Source organism: Notolepis coatsorum (assembly GCF_963971535.1).
Source record: "Notolepis coatsorum genome assembly, chromosome: 9".
Classification (NCBI taxonomy): domain Eukaryota; kingdom Metazoa; phylum Chordata; class Actinopteri; order Aulopiformes; family Paralepididae; genus Notolepis; species Notolepis coatsorum.
This window is the reverse complement of record NC_140173.1, coordinates 21,891,819-21,905,520: the sequence shown is the minus strand read 5'-3', so window position 1 is coordinate 21,905,520 and position 13,702 is coordinate 21,891,819.

The following is a 13,702-nucleotide window of genomic DNA, read 5'->3' as shown; positions in this document are numbered from 1 at the left end:
TCAGAACTCACAAGAGTCATGGATAGTGGGGGACTAATGGAATCATAGTAGATTAATAATACAGCGTAAAAACAACAGCTCTGATGAATGAAGGAGTCCTGATAAACACAGTGGAGAGAGAGAGGCTACACCCATAGCTTCTCCTCCCATGACATAATCTGAATAACACACATGACTTCATGGTCCCCAGAGTCCCTGCACTATGACCTCCTACACAGTGTACCCTAACCCCAACTACCCCACATATGAGATGCCCTTATTCCTCATCACTCACTCTTTTAGAACAAACTACCCCACACAGATGAGATGCCCTCATTCCTCATCACTCACTCTTTTAGAACAGAGACCCTAACTACCCCACACAGATGAGATGCCCTCATTCCTCATCACTCACTCTTTTAGAACAGAACGGAAACGGCGATGCGTTGTAAAAAGGCTTCAAGCGCCCCGTTCTGCGGTTCTGCAGATACACCCTACTCCCTTTTAGCAGTAGGCCCTGTTGAAGAGACTCGCGCTATGAACAATCACTAGCGCAGTCACCGCAGTGTTGCCCATTCGCCACAAGGTGGAAGCATTGGATCATTTATCAGATTGGAAGCGAGTTTGAGTTTGTGGTGCAGTACCACACACACGCCACAAGGTGGCAATGTTGATTTATTGATCAGAACGAACCAGGGGCGTATTTCCCACGGGGGACATTGGAATGGGTCCCCCCCATTTTTTCAGAATGCAGTTATGTCCCCCCCCCCTTCTGACTACCTGTCCTACTATTATGCAAAGAGGAGTAGATGGGGGTCGCATTCTTGCCCTTATCTAGAGCTAAACCAGCAGCAGTGACGACACCAGCAGTGTGTGTGTGTGTGTGGTGCGTTCCTGAAATCAACTGGGAGTGCACTCGCTATTTGCATATCAATAGCGCCGGTCGTCAGGTGTGTTAAATACGACCGGCGCTATTGATATGCAAATAGCGAGTACTTATCTGGGCTTGCACTTAGTAGTTAGGAGCACTTAGGAGTTCAAAAGTGCGTTCATTCTCAGCACTCTGTTATAACGGCGTTCAAAGATGTGCCAGATTTCATATGTATTTCAGCCGAAAACCCAGTTAAAATACACCGTAAACAGGCTTTAAAATTATGTGGAAAACCAACCGATCTGGCAACGCGCCTGTCAACCCCTGCTACGTCATCAGACTCATCACAACAACAGCTGAATCTGCGTCTGTGAGCAGAAGCTGAGCGCTGCGCAGCAGCAGGTCGAGAGCAGCACTCGCTCAGAGTCAGACTCTACATCTTGACGTCGGTGCTTGGGGATTTAAAATAGTTTAACGTTAAAGTCAGTACTGACTCAGACGGAAACAATCTAACGTTTGTCTGTAAACTTTGTCCACCCGGTTTGAAGAAGCAAGTCCCCACATCGACGCGACCGCGACGACGTCGACAGCAACATTGAGAATATGCAAACGTCCTGTTTTAGTTTTCATAATAAAGACAATTCAAGCAAAGTTGTTCCTCATGTTTTTGAAAATATACTGTAGAGATGAAAGCTGCAGTGTGGACTGAATGTGCGGTGGCAAAGCGTTATGGAAATGCCAGTATTCTGATTGCTGTCTGTGTGGTTCAATATTTAAAAAAAATAATAGTTTGCAGCAACGTATTGAAAAAAGAACTAACAAAATGGGCCGTTCAATATCTCCTTTAAATATGTTTGAAATGTCAAACAGACCTGGGTACCTACAGGCTACAGTCTATCACTACTTTTGGGAATCTAAGTGTTTATCCAGGTTCTGGGGCCAAGTGATTGATTGATTGAACACTTTATTAACATATTGCAGAATGGGTACAGTATAGTACAGCTCAGTCATGAATTGAAAATGGGGGACCCTGATGTAAACAAGACGAAAGTCTTTCTCTGGTCTGCATCCCCTTAACAATTGTATGTATTGAGCTGTACTGTATCAGGGTCCCCCATTTTCAATTAATCAGGACATACATGACATACAGATAGACAGTACTGCTACATCTATACATTTATGACATACCAGATTTGCAAATACAGTACTGTTTGTGATACAAAAAAGATACAAAAAATGCGGTATTGCACCCCTGGTATTTAAAAAAAAAATCTAGGTAGAGAGGGGGGGCTGCCATTAAATTTTGAACCTGAGAGTGCTGGTCTGGCTTCATATGACACACATGACATACAGATAGACAGTACTGCTACATCTATACATTTATGACATACCATAGCTTTTGTTGTTGTTGTTGTTGTCATATTCAATGGAAGTATTGTAACATCCTTGTATTGTAAATACATTTCACAATGGGAGCCATCAGAGATGAAAGGCGTTCCTACTGGTTTAGAGGAGGATAATTGTTTTTTGGTTGTTTGAACCCTGGAGATCTCTGAATGCAATGTAATTCTGTATGTATGAGCTCAGTGTGTCGTTTACATGGAGAAATGGCGCCACCGCCTGGGAAAATGCGGTATTGCACCCCTGGTATTAAAAAAAAAATCGAGGTAGAGAGGGAGGGGGGGGGGCCCCCCTAAACCCCCCCTAAACCCCCCCAGCGACGTCACTCGCCACGCCCACAAATCTGTCCCCGGCACACCTCGAGAGAGAGTTACGCCACTGGAACGAACACATGATTGATTGATTGATTGGTTGATTGATTGATTGATTGATTGATTGATTGATTGATTGATTGATTGAAAACTTTATTAAGATTGCAGAATGGGTACAATATAGTACGTCTCAATACAAACAACTGCTAAAAGGATGCAGACCAGAAAAATACGTTTGTCTTGTTTACATCAGGGTCCTCCATTTTCAATTCATCAAGACATTTATGACCCACAAGACATGTAGACATCATTGTATTTTCACTCGTTTTGAATAGTTGTGCATGGATTAAGGAAATGTTTACTCAACTACTCCAGTTGTAGGTGCTGTACTGTGGTTTTTGGTAATTCCTAATACACTTGGGTGGTTTCTGAAATATAAAACGTTTTTTTTTTGTGATTTTTACATAGCATTCTGTTTTATTTTGCTTTAGCTTGCTGATTTTTATTTTTATTTTTTAATAATGGTATAGTGTCTGTTTGACAATTTGGTGGACAAGAGTACTGGTAAAGTTTGATATTATTAGAATCTCTTTTTTTTTAAGTATTTTTTTTAATATACAGTTTCACACTGGATACCTTTGCCTGATGGAGGGCGTTAAATATTCTGCAGGTGGGAGGGGTGCATTGATGTACACTCCGATACCATCAGTTGAGAGGGGTAGCACCAGATGTCAGCATTCACCTCTCACATCTACACCTATGATCTTGAAAAGTTATCAGACGCCAATGATAGTTACTCTGTTCCGCCACAATTGAGGGCAGTTCAATCAGAAGTACCTGACACCAATAATGGGGATCCTTCAGTCACAACCTTTGTGTGTGTGTGTGTGTGTGTGTGTGTGTGTGTGTGTGTGTGTGTGTGTGTGTGTGTGTGTGTGTGTGTGTGTGTGTGTGTGTGTGTGTGTGTGTGTGGGGCACACTTTTGAACGAAGTTATACTGTGATAGAGCGCCAAGAATGAACGTGTTCACAATTACGCTCATCTAGCAGAAATACAGTATGTTCAGTTCACGTTCGCCCAAAATATGAACGAGTTCATTGAACGCATTCAGGTACATCACTGCTGACATCAATCATCGGGTTAATTTAAGCTGGCTAATAGGACATTTGATCGACTTATTGTTGAACCACGTACGAGGAACGGGGCCCAGGTCGATTTAGGTCAAAACACACAAGCCAATCCATATGGAAAAGATCTAGCCTCCCCCCAATTAGTCCAAGTTCTTGTGTGATACTGCATGTTAACTGTAGTGTGATTGTACATGTATACTGATGTATTGTGTGTATATGGATCTGTGTACATGTATACTGATGTATTGTGTGTATATGGATCTGTGTGTACATGTATACTGATGTATTGTGTGTATATGGATCTGTGTGATACTGCATGTTAACTGTAGTGTGATTGTACATGTATACTGATAGCCAAATCTGAAGAAACACACAATGTCAGTTTCAGTATTTAATAACAGACAAAGATGAAGACACTCTGAAACAGACAAGACAACACACTCAGCTGACAATGTGTAACATGAATACATAATAACACTATGGTAACACATAAATATATATATCTGTATAATGCATATAATATAATATATATAATATGTGTGAACAGCAATAGTGCAATAAGCATCTCACATGAATGAGTGAACGAACGTCTCTGCCGCAGGCGAGTGAGGGAATGAGGACTAAGATGGCCGCTCAGTAATAACAGCGCAGATCAAGGCATGTCCGGTTGGGTGCTGGTAAGACGCTGCCCCCTAGTGGCCGGCGATAAACTCTTCATCCCCCCCAGACCGGAAAGCTAAGGGTAAGAATAGATTAACGGTCTAAATCCTGTATCCAGCTGCCGGACTCGGGCTCGTAACGTGCAGGCGGCCTCCTCACGCGGCCCGGGCGAGTAGGCAGGGGCAGCGTCGGTGGCGACCATGGCACCGTAAGCGGCGTGCCCAGGAAGGCACCGGCAGGAGCGGTGAGGTCAAAGGCCGCCTCATCAGCAGGCGCCGTAGGGAAGGCGCCCATAGCCGAGTCGCGCGGCTCATCAGCCGGCTGCTGAGTAAACCCCTGGGGCATCGAGGGCGGGGGCTGACGGGTGGGGGCCGGGGTGGAGACAACGGGTGGGGGCAGATGTCCCATGGCAGTAGGTGGCGGCGACGGCGCAGCCGACTGCTGATGGGCGCAGGGTGTGGCCGGTGTGTAGGCGCGGAGGAAACGGCGGTTGCGCAATGTTAGGCGTCCCGAACCGTCGACCCTGACCCGATACTGGTCGTGGCCCAGTGACTCCACCACCACCCCTGACCTGTCCCATTTGTGAGGGCTCGGGCCCTGCTGGTTCTGGAGGAATGCTCTCTCGCTGAGTGCCAACGGGCGGAGCGGTCTTGAGTGGGTCCCCAGAGACTCGGTGGTACGGGACATAAGGGTCCGAAGGGCGTCCTCCTTTGCCGCCCATGCCTCGCGCCACAGCAGGCGGATATGCGGGTTCGAGAACTTCTCGAAGGCGGTTCACGAAGGAGAGGGAGCCCCGAAGGGGGCGGCCGAAGATGATCTGCGCCGGCGAGAGGTTGCAGTCGGGGTCAGGTATGTTTCTGAACTGCAGCATCGCACGCAGGAAGCGGTCCTGATCAAGGCTGCCCGACGGGCCGGTGTTGGACATCAGGAGGCGCTTAGCAGCCTTCACCGCCACTTCTGCCCTCCCGTTCGACTGCGGAAAGCTGACGGAGGATATACGGTGCTTGACGTGCCATAGGCGGAGGAAGTCCTCAGTGTGGCTCGCCTTGAATTCCGGACCGCCGTCGCTTGAGAGCTCCTCCGGTACGCCGAAGGTGGCGAAGAACGAACGGAGGTGTTGGACCAGGCCCGCTGAGCCTGCCAGGGCAGTACCAGCCGTGGAGCTCAGGACCTCTACCCAGCCCGAGAGCCGGTCCCCAACAACTAGGTAGTGGCGGCCCCCATAGTCGAAGAAGTCCGCAAACACCGCCTCGAGTGGATGGGGGTGATGATGGCAGGGGGGGTGTAGCCGCCTGTGACAGAGCATTGCGGTTGCAGTCTGCACACCCGTCCCTGGTGGCTTGAATGTCCCCTGACATCCCGGGCCAGTAGACTATCGCTCGGGCATGCTGCCCCATCGCTGAAGTCCCCTGGTGGACGGCGTGGAGATGCCGAAGGACTCTCTCACGGAGGGATGGGGGAACCACAACGCGGTCCTGATAGAGCAGGACGCCGTCCTGTGCGTAGACGGACTCACAGACCGATGACAGGCTCGCCAGGGCGGGGTCGTTGACGTCAATTCCACCCTCCTGCTCGATGAGGCGGAGGAGGTGGCCAAGGCCCTCATCAGCCGCTGTCTCTTGTGCGAGGAGGGGCCAAGAGACGGCACCGAGCTCTCGTGCATCGTCACGGATGGAGGCCATGAGTGCCGATTCCACGGTGTCAGGCTCGCTCGGCAGCCACAGTGAGATGTCGTTCGTCGAGCCCGAGGGGGAAGGGTGCCTTGAAGTGGCGTCAGCGGCATAGTTGCTCTTGCCAGGCAGATGCACAATGTCAAAGCGCCACGGGAGGGTGCGCTGCTTCAGTCTAAACAGACGCAAGTTCGTAATCTCATCCAGCGTGCGGTCGCCAAAGATCTTCACCAGCGGCTTGTGGTCGGTGACCACAACAAGGTTGTGGTCGGACCCCTGTGTGAAGTACCGCGTCTGTTCCAGACCCCAGGCCACGGCCAGGGCCTCTCCTTCGACAGCTGCATAACGCTGCTCCGCAGGGGACAGGAAACACGACCCCGCGAGGGTGATCCTCCATCCTCCTGAACAGCAGTCCGGTATGCCCGAGGCACAGTGACAGTGCTGCTGGAGCAGGAAGTAGCCAATGCCAAGCTTGGACCAGTCAGGGCGGAGACAGGTACACTTCTGCATGTCATAGATCTCCACGCCCTCACGGATGGCCCCAATAATGGCCTGCTTGGACGTCTGGAAGGCCTCCTCCAGAGCGGGGGACCATCGGAACACACAACGTGGGCTGAGGAATGGCTTGAATGGAGCCATCGTGTCACGCAGCTGGGCATAGTTAGCCACCTGGTTAACAAGGCCGAACCAGCTCCTGATATCCGTCGTGGAAGTGTAGGTAGTGTAAGTGGAAGTGTAGTCGTGTAGGGAAGTCCCGGATGGCGTCCAAGTATTTCGGGAGTGGTTCGATGGTAGACTCCGACACCCTGAAGCCAGCGAAATCGACGCACCTCTCCGCGAATTGAAGCTTATCCGGGTTCAACACGATGCCCGACCGGCCGACACACGTGAGGAAGTCGATGGTCCTCCACCAGTGTTGCTCCAGGTCAGTGTCATAGTGGATGGTGTCATCCACACAGCGTTCCTTGCGCTCATAGTCCGAGAGGACGGCGTCGAACCGGCGGTTGTAGCCATCCCCTGACGACAGGAAGCCCTGTGGTGCCCTGGTGTAGCGCCAACGGCCGAAGGGCGTGATGAAGGTAGTGAGGTGGCGATCCGACTCACGTAGGGGGACGCTGTGGTAGCCGTTCCAGGCGTCCGTGACGGTCTTCCAGGTGCCCTACGGGACGCGGCGTGCAAGGTGGAACGGAGACTCGGTGGCGAAGGTTTCACGTTGGCAGAACTTGTTGAGGGGGGAGAGGTCCACGGTTCTGCGGGGGGAACCGTCGTGCTTCCGAGTGACCACCATACGATGGCACCACGTGACAGGCTCGCCGTATGGCACACGTTCAATGACCCCAAGGGCCTCGTCCCGCAGGAGGTCATCGTGGACCCTCCGCTGCCAGTGTAGAGGCACGTTGGCCGCGGTGTGGCATGCCTTGGGTGTAGCTGCGGGGTCCATGTGCATCTCGATAGGCGGTCCTTCCATGCATGGCAATGCCCGATGAGGGCAGGTGTTGAACGTCGACGAGGCATATCTCCCGAGTAGCCAACCTCTCATCCTGCTGTTGTTCTCTGGCGTACAGGGGAACGGCAGTGCCGCGGGGCGCGCGGGAGGGACCGTGCGCTGGGGGCATGAGCACTGTGCGTCCTGGGGGTCACCTGGCCCCACTCAGCCGCCGTTGGTTGACCTTGTAGCATTGGCGGACAGCGGCTGGTCTGGCGTGTCAGCCGTGTCAGGGCTACGCCTGTCCCTGGGCCCCCCTGTAACGTCGTCCGACGGGAAGCTCATAGGCAAGAGGCCGAGGTTGAGCAACGACTCGTAGGAGAGGTACATGGCCCGGACTGAGCTGCTCACGTATACCATGGAACGGCAGGACGTAACGCGCCCCCCGCTGCAGGTCGTCGAGAGCCTAGCGAAGAACGCTCCCTCGATGGCTATGGGGGATCGATTTGGCGGCTGACAGGCTGAGGCTGACGGGTCGCAGGTCGTCCTGCATGAAACCGCAGGCCAGGAACTCCTCCAGAGACCAAAGGTCCGACTGCGCGCCAGTGTCTGCGACGGCAGATATCCGAGCCCCTTTGGCTGAGCCCCGGTTGCTGGTGCCATCCCTCAGTCCGACTGGCATGTCCACCGAGATAGTGATCAGTGCTCGGGGGTGGTCTCTCAGCCTGGCTCGTTTCCATTCGCCCTTGGAGAAGATGTGGTGCTCGAGTCTGATAGGTGCAGGTCTGTTAACACAGCCATGCGACGTAGGGGCGTGGCGTCGGCGATGGCCCCTGCAACGTCGGCCAGGGCGGGCTCCAGCTTGCACCGATGAGACCTGGGAGATCAGCTCCGACCCCACGGCGGCCTGTTGACCGTCGGATGGTGGCTGTTGACGCCTCTGTTGTCGGCGGGCCCTGTAGCAGCCGATGCACACCTGGTGAGGCTTAGGATTCCACCCGTGAGGCCCCTCCGTGAAAATGTTAAAGGCGCTCTTGCATTCCGGGCATGACGCTCGTTTAGCCCCGTCCGCAGGGCTCGGGGCGGGGCTCGTCTGTGGAGTCGTCTTAAGGCGCCGGAATGACGACATGGCTGACAGGGAGGGCGACGGGAGAGCGTTACGGGCCATCTCCTTGTTCTCGACGAGCGCGATTACCTCGTTAACTGGCTTGACCAGGATGTCAGTCGTCCCCAGTGTCTCGCGGCGTATGTCCGAGTCATAAATGCCATTGAGCAGGACATCGCGGATAATGTGGTCGGTGTAGTCGACGTTCGCACCACACACGCATGCCGCACTATATGCGCATGTCTCTGCTTTGCCCCGCACTCTGGCAGCGAGTGCGCGGAATGTCTCTTTGCGTTCCTGTCGTAGCTGAAGTAGTTCGGTGCGCAGGACACATGTAGCGACCGGTATGACAGCCAGAGAGCGCATGACGGCGATCAGGTCCTGCAAAGGTCCGGTAGCGGCGCCGGGGGCGGCTTTCAGCAGGCTGTCTCCAAGCACAGGCCCGGCGCACTGAAACAATTGGACGGGGGCCTGGGCATCCTCTATGCCTGAGCCGGTGCGGAATACGTCCCAACGTCGGATGAACACGTTCCATTCCTCTGTTGACACGCCCACGTCAACCCTGGGCCGATCGTGTCTCAGGCATGACAGGCGCTGCGTGCTGGTGGCTCAGGCCATGAATAGTCAATATAGCACTGACGAGTGCTTCAGACAAGTCTTGGGATTCGAACTCGCAGCCGGGGGCAGGGCATCCAACGACGACCATGGTGTCTTCATGAAGAAACACACTCCTCAATGTCAGTTTCAGTATTTAATAACAGACAAAGATGAAGACACTCTGAAACAGACAAGACAACACACTCAGCTGACAATGTGTAACATGAATACATAATAACACTATGGTAACACATAAATATATATATCTGTATAATGCATATAATATAATATATATAATATGTGTGAACAGCAATAGTGCAATAAGCATCTCACATGAATGAGTGAACGAACGTCTCTGCCGCAGGCGAGTGAGGGAATGAGGACTAAGATGGCCGCTCAGTAATAACAGCGCAGATCAAGGCATGTCCGGTTGGGTGCTGGTAAGACGCTGCCCCCTAGTGGCCGGCGATAAACTCTTCAAAATCCTATGATGATAAATTGTATCTTTATTGCCCCCTTAGAAATATATTTTATTATGGTATTCGTGCTTTGTGTTTATTAATATTTGTCAATGAATTCCAAGATGGAGACTTACCTGGTCAACTCCCCTTTTTTCCCACGTTCCCCCTAACCACTCCTATAACATGGCAGGTAATTTAGAGTTCATGCAGGCCCAGGTGGAGCGGTACCATATAGTTTTTGACCGCACTCAATTCGCACTCAATTCGCACTCAATTCGCATTTGATTGACAGTTTAAGTTCATTTCCATAACCCTTTTTGTTTGTTTTATAGTGGTAGGCAGCTATTGGGGCTGTTGTGACTCGCTTCCCAATAAATCCCATTTGTTTTGAAAGTACATTGGACCAGCGTCATCTTTTCTTTTTGGATTGCAATTCGGAGCGTGTCGGACTAACAACGCATTACCTGGAGCCTCAAGGCAACTGTGGTTCGTATGATTGCCTTTACACTGATGTATTGTGTTTATACATTTACATCACATTTACATTTAGTCATTTAGCTGACGCTTTTATCCAAAGCGACTTACAAGTTCTGTACGACAAGACAGCAAGAAGGGTATACTCTATCAGCTGAGTAACAATGTTCATCAAAGTGTTGCGTGTTACAGTGTAGGTTAGTTTATTAGGACAAGTGCATGACAGTAAGGTTAGTCAGGGTTAGATTATTATACCTTTTTTTTTTATATAATTTCAGATAATGGTCAATGTGAAGAGGCTGTGTGCTGCAACGTCATCTTTGTCTCTTTATGCTTAAAACATCAGTGCTGCCAGGCCTCAGTGCTGCCAGGCCTCAGTGCTGCCAGGCCTCAGTGCTGCCAGACCTCAGTGCTGCCAGGCCTCAGTGCTGCCAGGCCTCAGTGCTGCCAGACCTCAGTGCTGCCAGGCCTCAGTGCTGCCAGGCCTCAGTGCTGCCAGGCCTCAGTGCTGCCAGGCCTCAGTGCTGCCAGACCTCAGTGCTGCCAGGCCTCAGTGCTGCCAGGCCTCAGTGCTGCCAGGCCTCAGTGCTGCCTCTCTCCTCTCTACACTTTCCCCTTCATTTGGTTATTGTTTAATTTACACCTTGCAACACTTCACACACACAGCATATTACACACACACACACACACACACACACACACACACACACACACACACACACACACACACACACACACACACACACACACACACACACACACACACACACACACAAACACACACACCACTGATTCTACTGGCGCTCATGTACTGTACATCATTTATTGTATGTAGTTAATTTCCTTATTTCTTTATTTCTTTTTATTTCAAAGAAAAATAGATGAATAGATGTTTTTTATTGCCTACAAGGGACATTATTTTTGCTTTGGTCAGTACATTACATATATAAACAAATAAAATAAGTAAATAACACCACAGTAAAACAGGAGGTATCATTCTAAAACATATATTTAAAAAAGAAGAACAATGCTCTCTACTCATGGGGGGGGGGGGCGGGGTGTTAGTAGAACAGGTCCAGTTCTTCCAGACGGAAGGGGCAAGGGGGCCGGGGGGTTCTGTTCAGAGCCCGAGCTTAATTCCTTTTTACCCCCTTGAATGCCCAGCACCGCACTTCAGCGTTAATATCGCCTAATCTATGTTTTAAATTATGGCTATGTGTCTAATCTGCCCGTCGCTTATCAAAGACTAATTTTCCAGTCAACATTGTCAAAGTGGATTGTTTTTTTATCGGTTCATTTCCGTTTTCTAGCATTTAGAAAAGCACTCGTTTTCACGAAAAAAGAAAAAAAAAGACATTCCATGATAATCGCCCTTTACTGGAATATTCTAGAACGTTGTCATTTTTCGGCCTATTTATGAATTGTTTTCAAATAAACGCTAGATTATCGATAGTATATATGTACGCATGCATGCTCATGCCGCGAGCTGAAAATCGATTCTCCTAGTTCCTGACCGCTCGCACAGTCAAACAGCCTGGGGGACACATATGGGAAACGCTTATATCCAGTGTTGCGTTGTTATTATGGGCTGAGCCGCCACGCAGGATAATGACGCCGCGCGCACGCGCGCGCGCACACGCACGCGCGGCCCCGCGCGCATGCGCATATGTTCCCTCGCGCACAATAATACACTTTGTTTGTATAGCCTTTCATACAGAAACTGCAGCTCAAAGTGCTTCACAACAGAATTAAGACAGGCATAAAATGAGCACATAAAGTGCAGACATATAAAATCAGTTTTTCACATTAGGATCTAACATCCCAACAGGCAACCTTGTTTATGGTTTGATTCAGTTTTAATATAAATAATAAAAATAAAGAGAAGATTAATTAATTATCTACTCAGTCCCGAAGTTTGTGATGTAGATATGGAATGTCCCGGGTTGCTGCTGTTTGCAGAGTGTGTTGTTGTCCGGGGGTGAGTGGTGGTGGGTGGGGGGTTGAATCAAAACAGTTGTCAATTCGGAATTGACGGCTGTTTTGATTTGGCCCTTCGTTCGCCGTCGTTCACCTTTGGACGGCGGTGCACTCTGTGGGCAGCGGCAACTTGGGACGTTCCATATTTACATCACAAAGAGTCCCAGACTGGTTGAAGACACCAGCCTATAGCGGCTATTGTTATGATAATGCGAGGTAGCGCCGGGGCCCGGGACTCGGCAGGTAAACACGAGCCGAGCCGAGCGCAGCGCGTTCTCGCGAGCGCGTGCATGTGCGTGCACGCGCTTCTGCTCAAATCTTTAATACTCAGTGAGGTACCACTGAGTGGTACCCCGTGCCATGAACAACGCATGCCTGCTTATATCTCCGTGAAAACGGGTCTGATTATCCTAAGACTGGTAACATAGATTCCTTCCCTGAGATCAGATGGTATCCAAATGGATTATTCCAATTCCTGATCGCCATTCAAAAAAATCAATCCTTTTATTGATCCACCCCGTATACTGTAAAAACACATAATCCCGCTGCTCTGAGACTCCAGAGTGAAGCTGATCGACGCCGGTTGCAGGAGTGAGAAGTACAATGTGGAGTCCAGGTTTTTTTTCTCATTCATTTTCATTGAGTTCAATCCAAAAGGGTGAATTACCATCTGGGAGACGATAGGGGGCGCTTTTTTCACATCTGAGCGCCTGGGGTGGCTGAATTTCCAACGGTAGACTCTGTTGATGAAATATGAATTCAGATCGCTAATTTAAAAAAAAAATGAAAAAACGAATATTCTCGTGATGGGCATTCAACCTGCGGGGGGTAAACCCGAGAAAACTCGGGTTGGGCAATCAAGAAGCCTAATAGCAGAGGGGATGAAACTCTGTTTGTTTTGAATACAGGGGCAGCATATCTTCTACCAGAGGGCAGGATGAAGGCAGGTGCTGAGGTTATGTTGAGTCTGTTTGTTTTTAATACAGGGCAGCATATCTTCTAGAGGGCAGGATGAAGTGTGTTGTTGTTGTTGTTGTTGTTGTTGTTGCTGAAGTTCAGCCCGCTGCCGATGGTGCTGAGGTACTTGCTGCTAAATCTTCTCCACAACCTCTCCCTGTCAGCTGTGGGACAGGCTCAGCCTCCTCTCTCGGTCAGCTGTGGGACAGACTCAGCCTCCTCTCCGTGTCAGCTGTGGGACAGGCTCAGTCTCCTCTCTGTGTCAGCTGTGGGACAGGGTCAACCTCCTCTCTGTGTCAGGCTCAGCTGTGGGACAGGCTCAGCCTCCTCTCTGTGTCAGCTGTGGGACAGGCTTAGCCTCCTCTCAGTGTCAGCTGTGGGACAGGCTCAGCCTCCTCTCAGTGTCAGCTGTGGGACAGGCTCAGTCTCCTCTCTGTGTCAGCTGTGGGACAGGCTCAGCCTCCTCTCTCTGTCAGCTGTGGGACAGGCTCAGCCTCCTCTCTCTGTCAGCTGTGGGACAGGCTCAGCCTCCTCTCTCTGTGTCAGCTGTGGGACAGGCTCAGCCTCCTCTCTGTCAGCTGTGGGACAGGCTCAGCCTCCTCTCTCTGTCAGCTGTGGGACAGGCTCAGCCTCCTCTCCGTGTCAGCTGTGGGACAGGCTCAGCCTCCTCTCTCTGTCAGCTG